The following is a 10846-nucleotide window of genomic DNA, read 5'->3' on the forward strand; positions in this document are numbered from 1 at the left end:
AAATGCAAGGGCCTGAACTAGGAATGGAAAGGAAATGAATGACAGGTAAGAGCAGGCCACTGGTTCTGGTTGATGGGGGAACTGTATGAGATTGCTGAAGTTCTTTTTTTTTTTTTAAAATATTTTTATTGATTTTAGAGAGGAAAGGAGAGGAAGAGAGAGAATCATTGATTGGCTGCCTCTTGCACCCCCACACTGGGGATGGAGCCTGCAACTCAGGTATATGCCCAGACCATGGCATATACCTGGAATGAAATCATGACTTCCTGGTTCATAGGTCGAGGCTCAACCACTGAGCCATGCTGGCTGGGCAGATTGCTGAAGTCTTGAGTCAAGGGGTTAAGGAGTAAGAAGGGTAAAGAAATGGAAGTAGGGGATGTTTGACTACTCTTTAAAGAATCTTTTAGTGAAAATTTGTAGTGTAATCCAAAAAGTTGGTTAAAATGGTGGAATCATAAAAAATGGTATGCAAATACTTTATCTGACTTTAACTTAAAACATAAGTGTACATTTATTCATCAGTTTATTGAGGCAGGGCCCAAGTCTTTGAGTAAGTGGCTGACTTCCAATGGATCATCTTGGGGCATCTTGATTCTAAATAAACATGCTCACAGAGGCATGGCCTAAAGTGTCCAAATTTAGTTCTTTTAGTGAGAGCAAGAACTTACACTTATGAAACAATCCAAGTGTAGGTCCTTTCTATGTGTTTCCTGTTTGTACTAATTAATTCATTGGCTTATCTACACCTATTTTGAGAGAAAAAGTATTTTAGCAACTCACCTTTGAGTCTTTTCAAAGCATTCAACGTATTTTTCATAAAAACAACTATTCATTTTTGTACTACATCAGTGTGTATATTTAAATAAATTACAAAACTAAAATGTTGCATAGAGCTGACATAAACAGATTTGGAAAAATAATGCAATTGATACTTAAGAAGCATACAGCTCACTCGTGTGAGCAGAAGTGTCTGGGCTTTCTAGAGAACTACTTCACCTGCTGCCAGCACCCAGAGTGGAGAGTATTACTCATAGACTGGGCCAATGGAGTCTGCACCAGAGGTTCAATTCAGTGACTCAGCAGTGAGGTGGGGTTCAGATAAAGAGTTCCTTTTATAGATTGTGTGCTACATGAAGGATAGCAGGGTACCAACAAGTTGGTAGTGCGACATGTTTGCTGATGATCTGAAAGATCATTAATTAGTTATATTAAACAACATGGGTTTGTTTTTGTTTCTTTGTTCTATATGTACAAGTCATTGATTTAGTAGACTTAAATTTCAGTGTGTGCTCTGGGTAAACTTTCTTCTTGTATTTCAAAATTTCCACCAGCCTGCTTTCCCATAATTACTACATGTATCATAATTGTTTACTTATTGTCTGTTTCCCTATTAGAATATATGAGCAATGGTGAAGGTGGAGATTATTTCTGTTTGAATCAACAATGAATTCCTAAGTCCTGTGTCACCAAGTCAATAAATATTTGTTTAATGAACAATGATATACTTTGTCCTTGCTAAGGCTATGCTATGCTCCCAGCTCTCAGCAACTATACTTTAAATAGTTTTAGACAACCCATGGATTGACTGTATTCTTTGCAAAACAAACAGATAAAAACCTACTCTATAACATTTGCAAATATTTACACACTACCACAGAGTAACTTTCAATATAATGGAAGTCTTTTGCTGGATGACCCTTCCTCAATAATGTGAATTGTAATCAGTATACCTCCTTTTCCAACATGGACCCCAGCATCATCACTAACAACAACAAAAATGATTTGAAAGCTTGCTTTAAAATATGAGTTTGAGAATGCTAATTTTATAATAGGCCCGAGGTTAATTTCCAGGCAATATTTGGATTATTATTGACTTTCAATTAAAAATTAAAGATTAAAGATTCGGACTATATTATTTTATTCTAGGCAGTGAGATTTCAGAAGCAAGGCCCATACTTGTTCTGGAACTTCATTCATTAATATCAATTTGTCCCTCATCCATTTAATGCTTTATAGTAAATGTAAGTAAGTAGTCAAATATATTAGGGAAGTCTCCATAATGTACTCAAATATATATTAAATAAAGTAACATAAGATTTTATCATATAACTACTTCCAAAACAGTCTCCCTAAAATGGTCTTATTATATAATTGTGTTTCACACATTAACCTAAACCCCTTCAGGATGGAGATCTTTAATGGTAATTCGCATCACCAGGAATGTTTTCTCCCTTGTTCAGAAACGTGTTTTTGTTCATGCCTCACTCTCTCATTGATAGCTGCTTCCCAGATTCATCAACTTATTTTTCAGTCATTTTTATGCCTCCTCAAATAAATATACTACCAATCAGTAGCAAAAGCAAAGAAAATAGAAGTTCATTTTAGAGAGATTACTGATATTTGTAAAAAAATTCCACACTTTTTTGGTCACATAATTAATGTGCTATTTCTGACTTTTTGTCTTTATCAATTCTTCAATCTAAGAATATGAAATCCATGAAAAGAAAAAACTTCTCTATCAGTTGTCTCCCTAAGTTGTTAATATTATGGCAAATGAACAGAGTGCAAACAATGGAATTTTTGAATAATGTAGATGAACATTCCTTAAATTCTTCTTCCTTTGTCAGGCAACCAAGTTAAACCTGAACATTTAAAAATCAAATACATAAGAGCCTTTGATTAGTAAATGTAGAGTGGAATACTTAACTTGTTGCTCTCATGATATAGGATAAATGATTCAAACATGTGAATAAAAAATGTTATTTTTTAAACAAGAAGCCACTAATTGGAGCTATTCCTATTCAAATAATGACAATAGCCAGTCCATTTTTGTTTGTGATAAAATTCTTAATTATCAGAGAAGGCATATGTGGTCTCTCAGGGTTCTTGTTACAAACTTAGGCAGTGGGGACAGTAAATATGACAACATGTTGCCACCTAGTGGTCATTTTGCAAAATTTCTAGACATTCTGTTTCCTGATGCAGTATCCTGTGCCCCTAGAATCAGAAAATGTAGGGCTTGGGAGGATCTTGGACACCATCCATACAGCTCTCCTGTTTCACACAATCAGCTTAGGCTCTAGACTCAAATTTGAGTTGTAAAAATCAAGGATCAAAGTCAGGAGATAGAAATGCCTAAAATTTAGTGAGCACCTACTTTGTGTCAAGCTTTATCTGGATTATCTTCTATAATCCTCAGGGCAACCCTATTACTAATATAACTCCCCCTTTTCCATATTAAGAAACCAAGGCATAGGATACTTAAGTAACTCACTGTGGAGCTGAGGTTTGAATGCAGAGCTCGGGTCCTCGTCTGAACAGACAAGTTCCTCAGTTTATCAAGAGCTGGGGGGTGATTTCATGTTTTTTTTTTAATGTTTTTTTTTTATTGAATGTATACAACACTTGGAGTAGCTTTAGGCTTCCAAGAAAGAAAGAAAGAGGACCCAACAGTGTGGCCCTGTGCTGGAAGGTAAAGGCAGTCACACTAGTGTGGGGTCTGAGATGCTCACTCCCAAAATTCAGCACTCCAGGATGCAAACTTCAGTGGTAACTCTTTTAGGGTTAAACATTGTTATCTGGGAGTGTAACCCAGAAGCTGTGAATATTTGATCTAATTAACCAATATCTGTCTGTTGTTTCGAAGCCCAAACAGCATCTCTTGCTGGAGTAGAAGGAAGAAGGGTTGAATCTGAGAAATAGTAAATCAAGGAATTGACCACAAAACTGGAGGTGGAGTTGTATGGGAGCAAAGAAAAGAGACACAGAACTTCCCTCAAGTGCTCCCCCAACAGTTTGCTCAAACCCTATTTATAGCACTTGGCTATGTTTTAATGAATATTTAAGACTATTCATTGACTCCTTGCCCCTCCATCATCCACACCACTGCCTCATACAGGCTCCTGAAGGTTAAATAAAAAAGGTGTGTTTGTTTTTATAAAATCTCTGGACTCCCTGGTATCTGGCACAATGCCAGGCCATAGTATTTATTCAATGAATGTTTGTTCACTAATATAGTTCCAATACCCCAAAGAGTGTTGGGCATATAATAGTTGCTTAATAAAGACTTGTGTGAATGAATAGATCAGTTCTATTCAAGACATTTTAATAGATCCAAATGTCACCATATCTATGATGGGAATTCTACTAGACTTAGTTATTTTGGTTTTGTTTTAATTCACTCAAGTTACCTGAAAACATAGTGTCAATGGCATAGCCTACTTATAAAATATGCTCATACTCTTTTATTTGTTTCCTAATCAATCCCTTGAGCCTAAAAAGGCATCCCCCTTTCAGCAGAAAGGACAGCATCTCCACCTTGAAGACATTTGTGCCTCCCACTTGCCCAAGAACCTCTCAAACTTTATCAGCCCAAATGAGGCCAACTCTGCTTCCAAATAAAATAGACAGACCCATAAGGCTGAGGAGTGTGAAGTCAGACAACTCCTCCCGCACTGGTGTGTCCAGGTGACTTAGAGATGCAGGTGGACACCAGCCTCACTTTCCATGGCTGCAGGGAAGCACTTGCATCAGTTACCTATCGCCACAGTGATGCTGCAGAACAAACAATCTCACAACCTCAGTGGTGTGTGATGATGAACATTTTGTGGGCTCACGTGTTTTCAGGATTCAGTGGATATGGGCTGGGCTCAGCTGATCTTGGCTGGGTTTACGCACACATTTGGGATCTGATGTTTAGTGTGGCCTTGGCTGGCATGAAGGGTATCTCAGCTCTGTTCCTATGTTTCAGCTTCCAGCAGGCTCACCCAGGCATGTTCTCATGGCCATGCACAGGAGCAAGAGCAGAGCAAGGGGGGAGGTGCCAGGCGTCCCAAGGCCTAGGTTTGACACGGGCACACTGTTACTGCTGCTATATTCAAGTGGCCAAAGCAAGTACAAGTTTAGCCCAAAGTCAAGGGGAGGGGAAACAGGGTTCACCTCTTTACTCTAATTGCAAAATCACACGGCAAAGGTCAGAAGTTGAGGAAGAGATGAAGAATGTTTTGGGTCATTAATGCAATCTACCAGTCCCTTCCTGCTCTGCACAGAGCCTCCTAAGCCATACTCAAGCCCCCTAAGCCATCACGTCCCCAATTTTTGCCTTGTTCAGGCAGGTCTATGTTCATTGAGGCTTCTAGCCTCAGCCAATTGCTGAATCAGAATTAACTATGCTCTGAAATTTGACACCATAGTAATTTAATAAGGCCAACAGCATTTCAATTACCCAAGGAAAATTAAATTTAAGCGACAAATAAAGAAATGGATATTTTATAAATCATCAATCTATACCCAGCTCCATACTGGATGCTGGGGGAAGGATATGGACAAAGTTACCACTAGACTACAATTTCCTAATGACCTCAGCATGGGAACCCCAATTATAAAGAGTCAAGAAAGAGTTTTAAAAGTCAGCAAACAGAGTAGAAGTTTGGTAGAGATAAAACAAACGGATAAAACTACCAAAAACCTTGAGGCTCCCATTCTTGCATCAGCCCATGACCACAAAGAGTGGCCTATATGTGGGTATATGTGTGCCTTTGTGGTATATATGTAGGACAGAGCATCGACCATCACCACCCCCTACTCTCCAGTCTCCTCAGAGTTCTCTCTAATCACTTCTTTGCCTCTGAATCTTACCCTTATCACACACTCTATTTCAATTCTATGAAAAGAGTTTGGAAAGGGCTGTGTCATAAAGAGTACTATTTACTCTGGTGTTGAGATAGAATCGATGATTCTGGGTACAGAACTATAGAGCAGAGGCCTGGCTATGAAAGAACTTAGTACAACGTGGTTGGACTAGCGTGCATGATTCCTCAGTAAAGAGGACAAGATAAACTGGATGTGGAGCTAAATCAATGGTGTAGACACGGAGCTCTAGGGAGAAAAAGTACAACAATTATGAAGACACAGCTTCCGCCCTGAAAATTAGCCACTGCCCCAGTGGATTCTGGAATTACAATGCTCATACGTCATGTCTAAGACCCAGATGAAATCACCACTTCTCCATGAAGCCCGGACTCGTTTCTCCAACCTCAGGAATTACTGTGCACTCAATCCTTACAGCACTCAGGATCCGCACCACATAATTGAACCCTTGATTGTGTTTTGTCTAGTAACGCTTTGCTGTTTTTTCAGGATGGTTAGTCTTACACTCCTACCAGATTGTAAACTCACTAAGGCCTGGGAACATATGTGTCTGCATAGCATTGAATGAGGCCTTCGAGATCATTGTGTATAATCTTTTCTTTTCTACAGCTGGGAAAACCAAGGACTGACAAGTTGTGACCTGCCTAAGCTCAGACAACCATTTCGTGTTTAGAAGAGACCTTAAAACTGTTTATTTTTACCTGCCCTTGATTGGTGAGCAAAGCTCTTTCCAGGGAAAATGTTACATTGTATGTTGTTTTGTTTAGGATTTTCTCACCTTGAGAGGTAGAAGTAGTAAAAGGCATAACCCTGTAGATTGGGTGTAGATTTTTTATTTGATTTAAAATGTGACTCGGTGCTGGTGAGCAAGATTTGAACATAGCTATGGTGGGACCCCACACACGGATTCAATTCTCTCTCAATGCAGGGTGAAGAACTGGAACCTACAGCTTTTCTACAAATGTATCAGCTGAAGAGATAAGAAGGGGCAGACAGGAGTGGCCTGGGTTGTATGAACCAGAGAGAGAAATGGGAGCATTATGAGATGCTGAGTTTGGGTCTGGAGGTGAGAGTGCTGTGTTTTCTCTTTAAAGACCCAAAAAGAGAGATGCCTTTTTCCAGCTGGGACCTTTGAATGGTCCAAGAGGTCTCTCCATCACCAGTCACACCCATTCCCAAGCAGGAGATGCCTAGAATCTCAGAGACTTCAGTCTTGACAGCGGAAGTGGGAAAGCCCAGACATATAATTCTACATTTGCTTTTTTGTCTCCACTGTTGCCATTAAATAGCCAGTTTTAATTATTGAAAAATGATCAATATAGTTTGATAAAACTAGCTGGGTTGGACAGAATTAAAATAGTCCTTCAACCTCCTATCTGTTTAGAAACCATTCTTGAATATTGATACTTCTTCCTTTCATGAAAATGAACTATCCATCCAGTTGGCTATCTCCCCAGAGGATTAAATAAGAGACTGTACTGGTGATTACTTTTATTTTGTAGTTTTTATACAGCTTTTTGGAGGTATAACCAACATACAATAAACTGTAAATATTTAAAGTATACAATTTGATATATTTTGACATATGAATATACCTGTGAAACCCCAGTGTTCCTGTACCTTTCTGCAATCTCTCCCTACCATTCCTGCCCCATGACCCCCAGGCAACCACGGTTCTGCTTTCTGTCACTCTACATTAGTTTACATTTTTAAAAATCTTACATAAATAGAGTAATTTAGTATGTACTTTTCCCCCTTTGTTTCTTTCACTCAGAAGAATCACTTTAAATTTGTTTATGTTCAGTATGTTGTTTATTTTTTGTTTGTTTACTAACTAGTATTCCATTGTATGGCTACACCACCGTTTGTTTATCCATCCACTTGTGGATGGGTGTGTGGTTTGTTTCCAGTATTTGGCTATCACAAATAAAGCTGCAATGTACATTCATGTACAAGCTTTGTATGGATTCTCACTTTAATTTCTCTTAAGTAAATACCAGGAGTAGAATAGCTGAATCATATAGTGTGTGTATGTGTAATGTATTAAGAAACTGCCAAACGGTTCTGCGAAGGTTGCACCATTTTATATTCCCACCAGCCGTTCACTTCAGGTTCTCCCCCATCCTTGCTAACACTTGGTAGGTGAGACTTTTTCATTTTAGCCACTCTATTTATGTGTAGTCAGATCTCTTAAAGGTTCCCATTTGCATTTCTCTAATGACTCGTGATGAACATCTTTTTGAGTTTATTGTCATTCATATATCTTCTTCAGTGTTCAATCTGTGTTCAAACCTTTTGCCCATTTTTAATCTTTTTTGTTTTGTTTGTTTCCTATCATTAAGTTTTAAGAGTTCTTTATACAGGGGTGGGTAAAGCAGATTTACTGTGCCTTTGTGACATTCTTTTGAGTTAATAATGTTACAGGATTCCAGGGTAGGAGGAATAGGGAAACTGAGACAGGAAAGTTAAAACAAGTCCAAACAGTGTGGGCAACATGCAGCCAGCTTATAACTAACAAACTATTGTCTTCCCCAGCCAAGGACCCCAGAGCAAATGGTTAAAAACAACTCCCCTAACGAGAGAATGCAGAAAGGGAGGGGGAAAGAGGAAAGAAAAACAGGGCCATTTTACTACCTACGCAGAGAAGCCAGCAGTCTCAAGGTTTGGCAAGATAAAGTTGCCAGGTGCTTCTCATGAATTCTGGGAAGGCCACAGCAAAGTAAAAAAAAAAGGGGGACCTTGAGACTCAGTCTGTACCTAAGTAGTCAGCAGAGGAATTGTGAAGCCTAGAGGAGGAGGGTTCACAACGCCTCACACCCACCCAACCTGCTCTTCAGATTCGCTGAGAGCCCGTCTGTGCTTCCCAAGCCAGATGTATGGTTCTATTGTCTTTTGTGTTATAAATTCAATAAGATTTTCTAACTAGATATCATGTTGTCTACAAATAAAGTTGTCTTTAAGATCTGCATGTCTTTTCTTTCTTTTTTAAAAAATATATTTTATTGATTTCAGAGAGGAAGGGAGAGGGAGAGAAAGATAGAAACATCCATGATGAGAGAGAATCATTGACTGGTTGCCTCCTGCATGCCCCCTACTGGGGATCGAGCCCACAACCCAGGCATGTGCCCTTGGCCAGAATCGAACCTTGGACCCTTCAGTCCGCAGGCCAACACTCTATCCATGGAGCCAAACCAGCTAGGGCTGCACGTCTTTTATTTCTACTTCTTGTTGTACTCTGCTGGCTCGAACCTCCAAAACAAGGTTGAATTTAAGCAGTGAGAGCAACATTCTTGTCTTTTACTTGCTCTTCCAGGGAAAGCATTGAGTCTTTTATCACTAAATATGATATCACCTGTAGCATTCCTGTAGATGCCCTTTATCGGTTTCAGGAGTTTTGCAGCTTTGCAATGCCCTGTGAATCATACCAGGTTTTTTAGTTTGGCTGACGGGACCAGGTCCTATTCCTGACCCTGGGTGAATTCTGGGCACTGTTCTATGAAAACCTCTCAAACTATGATCAAGTAGAAGAAATTCTCTTCTATTCCTAGATTGCTGAGAGTTTTTATCATGAATAAATTTTTTCTAATGCTGGGTGTGTTTTTTGTTTGTTTTTTTTTTTCCTATCTCCTGTTATGATCATGTGGTAATTCTTGTTTGTTGTGACAGTACCTTGATTGAATTATGATGTATTCTTTTTTAATGTGAAGAATGTGGCACCATTCTAGGAAAATATTCTGAAACCTCATCCAGGCTCGGCAGGTAACAGTGGGGCAATTGGGGAGAGCCGCCTGAACTGGGTGCAGGAACTGGATTGGCTGCTTGTTTGCCATGAAGTTGTCATTTGGTCCCTCACTGGTGATGTCTTCGGGGAGTAAGTGCTGTTTTTTCTCCTGTGATCTGAGAGTAGTGTCTGAGCCCCCAGTGCTATACAAGTTGAATTTCATTACATTTTTTGAGTTATTTCCAAAAAAGTTTACCCTCTTCTCAGTGGGAAAAAAAATCTGACAGACAAACACCAAGCCAATGAATATATTGAACACTAGAGCACCCATTTCTTCAGGGTAAACCTATCATTTTTTTTCTCATTTTGGATCCCCTTGGGTGTGATTTATCGGGAGAAATGTGTTTCCTTTCGAAGCTGTAGAGTGTTAACAAGATATTGGCATGGGGACTATTTATGTCTATGTCATCCATTCTATCCTAACCCCACATGCCACTCCTTATGTCCCCTGCGGAGGAACCACTGAATGGGAAGGATGTGTTCCCGGTGTCTGTTACTGAAATTCAGAATGAATTTCTTATTATCACTGGTGGCAAGGTGCCATCAATAAAGAAATTTAAAAAAATAAATAAATAAAAAAAAATAAAATCACTACTAAAAAAAAAAAAAAAAAAAAAAAAAAAAAAAAATGTTGCTCGAAGTGCTTTATACTGATGCATTCTAGTTTACATTATTTTTCGTTTTTCTTGGAATCTGCCCTTTAATGCTACCACTGTTTCTCTGCAGAGATGTGTAACTAACAGGCTTCAAATAAGTGATAAAAGGACGTGGAGAACTTAACCCATTTTTAAGTTGGAGACGATCTGAATATTGTCCGAATGCGTTATGCCAAAACATGTATGTCCTGTGCTCATTTAACAACATGTGGAAGCATTTGAGAAGACAATAAGAAAAGAAACTTCATTTTCTTGTGCAACAAAACAAACAAATGAGGGAAGAGGGGGAAATCTCAGGCTGCTACTGAACTCTCTGAGATAGCTAAAGTTGAAATTGATTCTGGCATGGCTATTAGGAGGGTAATTGTCCAAGAGAATTTTTCTTGCACAGGAAATTAGAGACAGGGAAAACGTTATTAAAAGTAAAAATTTGTAGATATTTGAGACTGCCAGAATGTGTAGCAGCTCTTGTATCCCCTTATGGGATTAACAACTAAATTGAATTTTAGTTAGGCTCAGATTTTGTGCTGAATTCCAAGTTGAAGGACCTTTGAGGAGGAGGGGAAAAGAGGCAGAAGGATTCAAGATGTTCTTTTCATACAGTGAAACCAACCCCTACCCACTTTCCAGATTATGTTTTACAATGTTACCAAAAAAGGTAAAGCAAAGGGTTTTATTGTTTATATTAAATGAAAGATCAAAATGTTTTGATTGGGACTTTAGATAAAAAGCCTGGTTACGATGCTGCACAAAATTCACC

This window comes from Eptesicus fuscus, chromosome 12 (assembly GCF_027574615.1).
Source record: "Eptesicus fuscus isolate TK198812 chromosome 12, DD_ASM_mEF_20220401, whole genome shotgun sequence".
NCBI classification, from domain to species: Eukaryota; Metazoa; Chordata; class Mammalia; order Chiroptera; family Vespertilionidae; genus Eptesicus; species Eptesicus fuscus.